Genomic DNA, 9843 nt, shown 5'->3' with positions numbered 1-9843 from the left:
ACCCCTGTGCTTAGAGAACATCCCTGACAACAGGGCCCTCAGAGTCCTTGGAGCCCCGCCTTTCTGAAAGGTCCCAGTTGTCAACACTGCTGCATGGTCACAAAGGACACACCTTGTGAACTCCAGCACATACATTTGGACCACAGCAATGACATCCCTGCGGGCAGAAGCTGGACAGTTTTTTAAGGACCCTGAACATGTCACTCTCTGACCTTCTCCACATGGGAAAACCCGGATGGACAGGTGCCAACAATTTTTCTAATCTTGTCCTGTGTCCACTGGGGAGGGTTGGCCACCAAATCGGCAGGAGGAGTGGCCCAAGACAGAGTCACTGCAGGAAGGGAGTGGTGGGTCTCCAGGTGTAGCTGCCCTATTCCTACAGCTCCACCGTTGCCTCAGATCCTGCTCCACTTTCAAAGCAACCCCAGGAGCAAGAAAAGCGAAGCATGGATATGTACACCTGTGCCCCTCCCATTTCACCCGCCATCAGTGTTTAAAGTTTTCTCAAGGGGAATGCAGAAAGGGAGTAGGGCTGAAGGCAGAAGGGGAGAAGAGAGAGGAAGGGAGAAGAAGAGAGGGGGAGGAGAGGAAAAGGATGAGGGTGAGGACGGGGAGGGATGGGAAAGAGGAAGAAGAGGTGGAGAAGAAAGAGAGGGAGAATGGTAGGGAGGGGAGATGAGGGAAGAAAAACAAGAGGGGAAGAAGAGGGGGGGGGATTAAAGGGGAGGAGGAAGAGAGGAAGGAGACAGGAAGAGAGGGAGAGAGGGGAGAAGAGAAGATACTGGAGCAAGAGAGGAAGAAGAAAGGAGGGAAAAAGAAAAGGAGGAGGGAGAAAAGAAGGAAAGAAAAGGGGGTGGAGAGACAAGGAAGAGAAAGGGAAGTGGAAAAGAGATGGAGAGAGTGACACAGAAGGAAAGGGGAAGGGGAAAGAAAAAGGAAAAGATAGATGGAGAAGGGGAGGGAAAAGATAGGAGGGGAAGGAGAGAGGGGTGAGGGAGGCAAAGAAGGACGCCCTACCTACAGCCTCCAGGCATTGGCAGCACCTGCTCCTGGCACAGTGGCCTTCTGTAGGTCTAGAAGCTTTGGTTTTATGTCTGCTCACTTCCCAAATACTTAGCTTTCTTCCCCCCCCCCACTTCCTCCGGCTAAGGAACCCACTTTGTCAGATGTGGAGCCGACTGCCCCCCCTGCCTCCTGCCAAGGCTATGGGGTATATAAATCTCAGGAACAGGTGAAAGGAAGGGCTGCCAGGCCCCCTCCGTACAGTGCTGGATTTAATGAGCTCTGCACTTCCTGGAGCCTTCGTCTAAACCAGAAACATCCGAGCACCAGAAAAGCACTGCTCGTTCCTTTGACATCACAATTAAAACCAACAGAAAACAAGAGTGTATGGTGTTCCCATTCAAGGTCATCTCTTAAGAAGAAAACAACAACAAAAAGAGAAGACAAAACCTTGGGACTTGTTAAATTAGAATGAACCCTGCCTACAGTTCATCTGTCATTTATTTTAAAATAAGTAAATTCCTCAAAGCCTGAGTTGCTACTGACACAGGACACAGGACACAGGTACATCCAATGCATAGACTCAGTTTTTCAAAGGATTTCAGGCCTGGCTCCCTGCCAAGACATGTTCTGACAGGATCCCTCCCCAGAAGTGACAGTCCGTGGATCTGCTGGGGAAATTCAATCCTTATGTTCTGGTTCCTCCCAGCTTAACTCACGCAAGGTTGCCTGGCAAGAGTCATTTGATGTTGGGGCCTCCGAGCCCTTTTTATGAGGCCTTTTAAACCTTTCCCCCCATGGAAACAGGAAGCCAGGTTCTCCCAGGAATAAACACACTGGGCCACAGAGAGTGTCCTTCCCTGCTTGCTGGCCTAGCAGCCAGGTCCCCAGGTCTCCAGTTTTCAGTGGCTGCCACTGACAGCAGCAGGTAGCGACACTTCCCTGGGGGAAAGGGTCCACAGGAAGCAGGCTGTCCATTTGGAGGAAAAATCCAGCACCTTTGCTGAGGGGACTAACTGGAACATGGGCCAAGAGAGAAGGGAGCAGCTTTGTCTTCTCTCTGGAGATGGGGCTCTGACCTTCTCAGGGAGAACTGGCAACGAAACCCTGAGACAAAAGTGCAGGCCAAGGGAGGTTCATTCAGTCCTTTCCATGCTCACTGTGAAAGGGGTTCTGAGTATCCAGGGGCCTGGCCACCAGGGGAGGCTCTGGTGGTGGGAGAAAAAGAAGAAGGTGGAGAAGAAGGGAAGGAGGGAGGGACAGAAGGAGAAAGAGAGAGAGAGAGAGAAAGAAGAAGAAGAAGAAGAAGAAGAAGAAGAAGAGGAGGAGGAGGAGGAGGAGGAGGAGGAGGAGGAGGAGGAGAAGAGGAGAAGAGAAAGGGTAAGAGAGAGAACACACAGGGAATAGTAGATCCATAACTGCAGCTGTTACCAGGACAGTCAGAAGCAAGTGACAGGCCAATTCATGCCAGACCCTGTGAGTCACTAGCTCCTGAGAAGATGAAAGGGTCCCTTTCAGAACCCTGGAACAGATCTGCAAGTTACCCTGGGGAGCTGTTTCCCCAGCTGCTCCTCCCACCCCGTCAGGCACAGCACAGTACTGGGTACTATGGTCACTTGGTCGTGTCATGTGAACTCATAGTTAGGAACTTGGAAACCCATCTCTGAAGCTCAAGATGATGTCGCCGAGGAAGAGCTTTCCTCTAAGCACATGGCGTCCCCCTGAATTTGGTTTCAGAACTTCTGAAAAGAAACTCCAGGCTCCAAACACATGGCACTAACTCTTCCTAAGCAAGCGGACAGACTACAGGCAATCATCCCTGCAGTCCTCAGAACCCTGACGAAGACAATGCCACGACCCACTAGCCATCTGAGATGTGCTCCAATTTGGACTCAGGTCCCAGGCCCACATATGACACAGCTCTAGGGTGGTTCTTGGTAGAGGTGTTCACAATACCCTAACCACAGCAACCCTGCACAGCAAGAGAGAAATGTTACTAGGTCAGCCCCCAGCTTCTCATAGGGCCACAGATGTGCCACAGATGAACTCCAAGGTTGAGGAGCCTACGATATTGAGTCTCCTTCAAATTCAGACAGTCATGAATCTGAACTCAAAATTACCAGAATTCTAAAAGTTGTAAAGATAGACCATGTCTGCTATCCCCTGCTGGACTGTTTCAAAGAACACGCTTGAAAGGTGCAAAGTGTTATCACCCTCCACAGTGTGGCTCAAGCCCTTTGGTCAAACCCCTCTCAAAGGATAGCAGATACTTGGGAAGTGGGACATGGGCCACTGCGTGGAGTGTGAAGGATCCAGCAGGCGCCATAGCATACCATAGGTCACTGTGTTAAGCAAAACAACCCAGGTTCAAGGGGGATATCTCGAACCTTGTGGTATTTAAATCTAAACCTTTTTTCTTTTCTTTCTTTTTTTTTTTACTTTCCCCAAAAGATTATCAGCACATATTAATTGTAATCAATAATGGGTTTCACTATAACATTTTTTCTTTCTTTTTTAAAAAGATTTATTCATTATGTACACAGTGTTCTGCCTGCATCTACACCTGCATGCCAGAAGAGGGAACCAATGGTTGTGAGCTACCATGTGGGAATTGAACTCAGGATCTCCAGACACTCTAGAAGCACAGCCAGTGCTCTTACCTCTGAGCCCTCTCTCTAGCCCTCACTATGACATTTTCACGCTCATATATAATATATTTTGGTCATATTCTCCCTCAAGTACCTTTTTTATTCCCCTCCTTCTGAGAATCTCCTTTCTAACAATTCCCCCTTTTGCCTCAGCTACTTTTTTTCTTATTTTTAGTTATTATTATTTTTTTATTTTTCTACTTTTATTTTTTCTTCTTTCTTTCTTTCTTTCTCTCTCTCCCTCTCTCTTCCTTTCTTCCTTTCATCTGTTTCCTTTTTAACTCAGTGAATTTAATTAGGTTTGCTCACAAGACCATGGGTTGGGGGGGCGACTCATGAGGTTCCACCCCCTTCCCAAGTATCCACATCTAAACACATGCACACACTTGCGCACACACTCACATAGGAGATGAAAGTAGAAAGGGAACTGGCAGAGAAGAGAGGTCTGAGTGAGGGGGAGGGGACAGAAAAGGTAATGGGAGACATATGGCATGAAAGCAGAAGGAGGAACTTCCCAGGGAGGGGAGGGGACCAAAGAGGGGTGAGCAAGAGCAAGCGGTGCAGGACTGGATAAGAACAAAGTATGATGGCACATAGGTATGAAAATGCCACAAAAGACCTGCTACTCACATATTCGAAGAAAACTAGGGTAAAAGAGAAAAAGCAAGCAAAGCAGGACCAAACAGGAAGTATCCAGGAGCCAACAAGAGGACGCAGAAGTTACTCAGTAAAAGTTCAAGGCCAGCTTTGTGCTTGTACCTGGGCAAGAGGAATCAATCTCTGAGGACAAGATGCCAGGGGCAGCGGGGCTAGAGTGCCTGTGGGAGAGGGAGACGGAGTGTGAGAGCCGGGTGGGACTCCTAGCCCAGGCGCCCACAGGAAGCTGTGAAGCCCCGTGTGGGTTAACAGAAGCCGCAGCTCTGAAGCATGGTGGTGGCAGGCCAGGAGAGGAGACACAGAGTACACATGCTAAGTCAAGTCCAAATCTCAGTGACCATTTACATGACTTCAGCAAACAGCAGCGGCTTTAGAGTTCCTCCTCAAGAGTTGGATGTCTGTCAGCACTGGGAACCCCTATCCGTAATGGGAGCAACCGAACAATGAGGCCATGAGGAACCTGCGCTGTGAGGCTAGTGGGTCTCCTGACCTACTGCCCCTTACACTCAGCCAGGCATCCCTGTCTGTCTTCCTAGCCTCAGCGGGCATTTGATTGGCAGAAAGTGAAGTAGGTGTTATATGTAGTGTCCAGTCAATCAATCAATCAATCAATCACCTATCCATCTATCAATCATCTATCCATCTGTCTACCCATGCATCATCTACAACCTATCTATCATCTATCTGTTGTCTATCAATCAACCTATTGATCAACTTAATTATCTATTCAAACATCTATCCTGTCTCATCTATTAATCATCAGTAATCTATCATCTATCAATTACCTATCAACCATCTATCTATCTACCAATCTCTATGCATCTATTTAAGTGGTAACTTACCCACCCATCACCTATCTTCTATCACATATATCATCTATTGTCTCTATGTCTGAGATCTATTTATTATCTATATATGTCTTATATCATCCATCTATCATTTCTCTACCAATCTCCCCTTTCTACCCTCTTTCTTCACAACACACATTTATTGTCAAAACTTGAAACTGAGAAACCATCCAGCAGCTATGGATGAGTTTTGTAAAATATTCTCATTCCCAAGTATGGACACATTTTACAAAAACACAGACGTTAAGCCACACCCTGTGCTGTGTAACTTGATTTGCTCCCAGAACGGCAGAGGTGATTTTCAGAATGTTTAACTACTGACAAGGCAGGGGTGTGGATCAGAAGGACAATACACACGCGTAAGCAAGCAGGGCCCACACTGGTCTGGCCCAGCTGGGCCAGGCCTGCTCTGCAATGCGGTGTGGCCCGTTTACCCAGACGGTGCCAATGCCATGGATTGCCTTTCTGACCACATGGCATTTTCTATTCTAAGCCTTCACCATTACCAACCCCTCAGTGATATAACCAGCCTGCCCACATACATCCAGATGGTTCCTGTGAGGATATAGTGACAGACACCCACCAACACCTCTGCATGGGATGGGTGACTTAGGTCCCTGTCGGAATGAGACGGGATGCCTATCTCTCTACATATGAACAGATTCCTGTGTCCGCTGGCTGCAATCGGTGGGGTGCTGCTGTATTTGGAAAATGACACAGGCTCCTTGAGGAATGAATAAAATCTGAACTCCTGTTGACTTGCCAGCCCCAGACATGAAGCCATAGCTTCCATCTCTTTAGTTTTCTTTTAGAAAAGGTTTGTGTTTTTAATTTAATTTTTTTCTGGGTGGGGGGCAGGGGACTTACAGAATTCTATATTTTTATGTAATCATATCATCGTTTTGAAAACTAGCTTTGGTTCTGATTCTGCAATAACAAGAATTTCTTGGTAAGCTCATAAGAATATTTAGTGTTAGTTAGGCCTAGAAGCCTGAGGCAGGGGAGATGGTAAGTTAAAGACCTTCCCCAGGCTATAGAGTTCAAGACGGACTTGGGCAACCTGTCTCAAAGTCAAAATGGCCTGCTAGACAGTTCCATTAAAGGCACCTGCTGCCAACCTGTTCTGCCCTGGAGTCCATATGGTGAAAGGAGAGAACCGACTTCCACATGCTGTCCTCTGGCTTACACTCATGAGTCATGGCGCATGTACACACATTAAATTAATAGAAATGTAATTCAAATATTTCAAAAGCCACTGCAGTGCTGGGAATTGAACTCTGGTCATCTGCAAGAACACCAAGCCCCCAAGCTCTTTTAACTGTTGAACCTTCTCTCTAGCCCCTCACTAGGCCTTATTTGTTACTCCTTTGATGTCCTATTTTTGTTGTTGTTGTTTTTGGTTTTTTCAAGACAGGGTTTCTCTGTGTGGCCCTGGATGTCCTAGAACTCACTCTGTAGACCAGTCTGGCCTCAAACTCAGAGATCCATCTGCCTCTGTCTGCTAAGTGCTAGGATTAAAGGCAGGTTCCACCACCACCTGGCTTGATGTCCTATCTTAAGGTTTGTCCTGCGACAATTTGATCACCCTCTCTAGCAGACCACGTCCTTTCTCATCCTACAGAGAATTTTTTTTTCTTGACTATTGACTCAAATGTGATAGATTTAATATCTAGCTGTGAACTTTCTAAATAACTTGTGTATGTTATTCACACATATGTGTTCCCAGCAACAGATGCACAAAATGCATGTGTATGTGTGTGGAGGCCCAAGGCTGAGTCAGGTGTCTGTCAGTCCCTCTCCACTTTATTCGTTCAGAGGGGTGTAGCTTGCTGAGCTGAGTTTGCTGACTCTGGCTGTTCTAGCTAGCCATCTTGCCCGATCTTTGGTCTCTACCTCCCTAGTGCTGACCTAATTAGATTTTGCACAGGTTCTGGGATTCCCACACTTAGGGGCCAAGCATTTTATCTATGGAGCCATCATTCTAACTCCCTACCCCTATTGTTTTTGTTTTTTGAGACAGGCTCTTATGTAGCCTAGGTGGGCCTTAAGCTCCCTATGTAGTTGTGGATTGGCTCGGAACTTCTAATCCTCCTGCCTCTACTTCCTAAATGCTGGGATTACAGGTGTGTACCACCGTACCTTTGTGTGGTCCTGGGGATGGAATCCCATCCCCAGCTTTGAGCCTGCTAGGCAGACACTCCAACTGAGCCATGTCTCCCAGGACTCTCTGCTGTATGTGGCTATTAAGAATTTAATCTTATATTTTCTTTACATTCATCAGGCGCCTGCCTGGGTGAACAGTGACTAGTCCCTGTACATGGAGTGAAGTGCCTGCTTGTTTCAAGAATTTCTTCCATGGAGGAGATGTAAACAATATTACAGCCATTTCACAAGGATCCAATGACAAACCAAACTTCACCGAAGTTCCCCCTGGGAAACCAATGAGTTTGTTGGGCTTACTTACAGAGCATAGGTGATGGGTTTGTGACAGGAGTGTGGGTGACCCTAAGTCTTTACCCATCACGGATGATGGCATCCCCATGACCACCGAAAGGAACCCCTTCATTTAACTTTCCCCCGTCTATATACTCTAGTACCTCCTGAGATCTGAGGCCTTATATAATTAAGGGCAAAATTGCATACAAATGACTGAGAGGATCGTGAGAGAAAACAGCGGGAATCTTAGGTGAGGTTCCTCTGTAACCTCAATGACCTCTGAGGTTACATGAAATTAGGGCAGAACTGCTTACAAATGAGAGGGGAGGCGTGTCTGGAATCTCAGGTGAGGGCCCAATGTCTCTTTCTAATCTCTTTCTCTGAGGAAAAGTCAACAGTCAACAAGCCTGATCCTGTGCTTCTTGCAAGGCAGGCACAGCTGAGCTGCTGAAAATGGAGGCTATGTTGTTCAGGGAACTACAAAACAAGTTATCCTCAAGGCATAAAGTTGTAAACAATTGGGGGATAGAAGGGTCTTCCATGGTGTGGCTGCCTGGATGGCACACAGTGGAAGTCCTTCCTGCTTTCCTTGTGCCATCTACAGTCAGCAGTATAGCCGCCCTTACGTTATAGGGACTTCCACTGGAACCGCCTGGATCCCAATGTGTAGCCGACCGCCGTACACTCAAAGACCCACCAAGCCACACTTGGGTGGGATGCTTTCCTTTGTCTGCCAGTGTCCTTCTTTTTGTCTTCATGTCCCACTATGTTCAGCCACTTGGATAATAGTCATGATAATCAGGAAAGACCTAGGGGGGAAAAACATTAATACTCAATATCAAATCTGTGGGCGGGTTTCTATACAGAAAGCCAGTCAGACTTGGGAGACAGAGAAGCAGAGCTCATGGGAAATAGCCATAGGGAGGCAGGTTGAAAGTAATACAGGGTTTGGATTTTAATTGAGAGCCAGCAACAATTAAGGCAGAAACTGGCTAGGGAAAGAATCACTTGAATTGCCGGAAGGTGAGGCAAAGCAGCATAGCTTAGCATCCCTTTCTCTCCCCTATTTTTCTTTGAAACAGGGTCTCAGGTAGCCTAGGCTGCTAGGCTGGCCTTGAACTTTCTATGTAGCTGTGATTGACACTGAAATTGTGATCCTCCTGCCTCGGTTTCCTAGGTGCTAGGCTTACAGGAATGTACCCCCACACCTCTGTGTGGTCCTGGGAATGAAATCCAGAGCTTGGTGCCAGCTAGGCAGACACTCGAGCCACATTTCCCAGGACTCTCTGCTGCTTGTGGCTGTTGAGAATTTGATCTTAAATTGGGAAGTGGTGGCACATGCCTTTCATCCCAGCACTCGGGAGGCCGAGGCAGGCAGATCTAGATGAGTTCAAGGCCAGCCAGGTCGAGAGAGAGAGAGAGAGAGAGAGAGAGAGAGAGAGAGAGAGAGAGAAGGAGGGGGGGGGGGGGGGGGGGGAGGGGGAGGAGGAGGAGGAGGAGGAGGAGGAGGAGGAGGAGGAGATATCCAGGACAGCTAGGGCTACATGGAGAAACTGTCTCGAAAAACCAAAAAACAAAATTAACAAAATTAAGGAATTTGATCTTATATTTTATTTACACTCATCAGGCTCCCGATGTGATGAACAATGACCATTCCCTGTACAGGAACTTCATTACAAATGTGCCTTGGGTCCACTCAGATATGCTAAGTTAACACATGAACTCTAGCAAAAGCTCCAGTTGATTTGTATCCATGATAAACTTTGAGGAGCCCTAAACTGGTTGACTACCAAATCTACTTTCCTAAGAGTAGGATGCCCAATGTGCTGACACTAAATACATATATATGTGTATATATCAGGCACTTAATTACCTTGCCTAACAAGAAGCCTGGAGGTACAAACACTTAATTAAGTCATAACAAGGCTGGCTGCTTCTTGATTAGTACCTGTCAGAGTTTTGGCTTTAATATCAGGCCGATTGCCTCATGGCCACAAAATGATTGCAGCAGCAACACAGATGACTTTCACATTTTGTTCAGGAAAGACAGGCTTCCTCACACCTGTCTTTTCCTAGAGGAACAGAATCCATAGAATGACTATATCCAGCAATGGCTGCCTTCACACCAGAGAGGCTGGATGTCAGCTTGGCATTGAGAGATTCCTAGAGAGCCACTGGGTCATCATGTTAGAAGCCAAAGAGCCTCATGTCTGATGTCAGCACAGAATGGTGGCGGCATCAAAATGCCACCT

The sequence above is a fragment of the Psammomys obesus genome, unplaced genomic scaffold (genome assembly GCF_907164565.1).
Source record: "Psammomys obesus unplaced genomic scaffold, mPsaObe1.curated_primary_1811, whole genome shotgun sequence".
Lineage (NCBI taxonomy): Eukaryota > Metazoa > Chordata > Mammalia > Rodentia > Muridae > Psammomys > Psammomys obesus.
Note: the sequence above shows the minus strand (reverse complement) of the source record.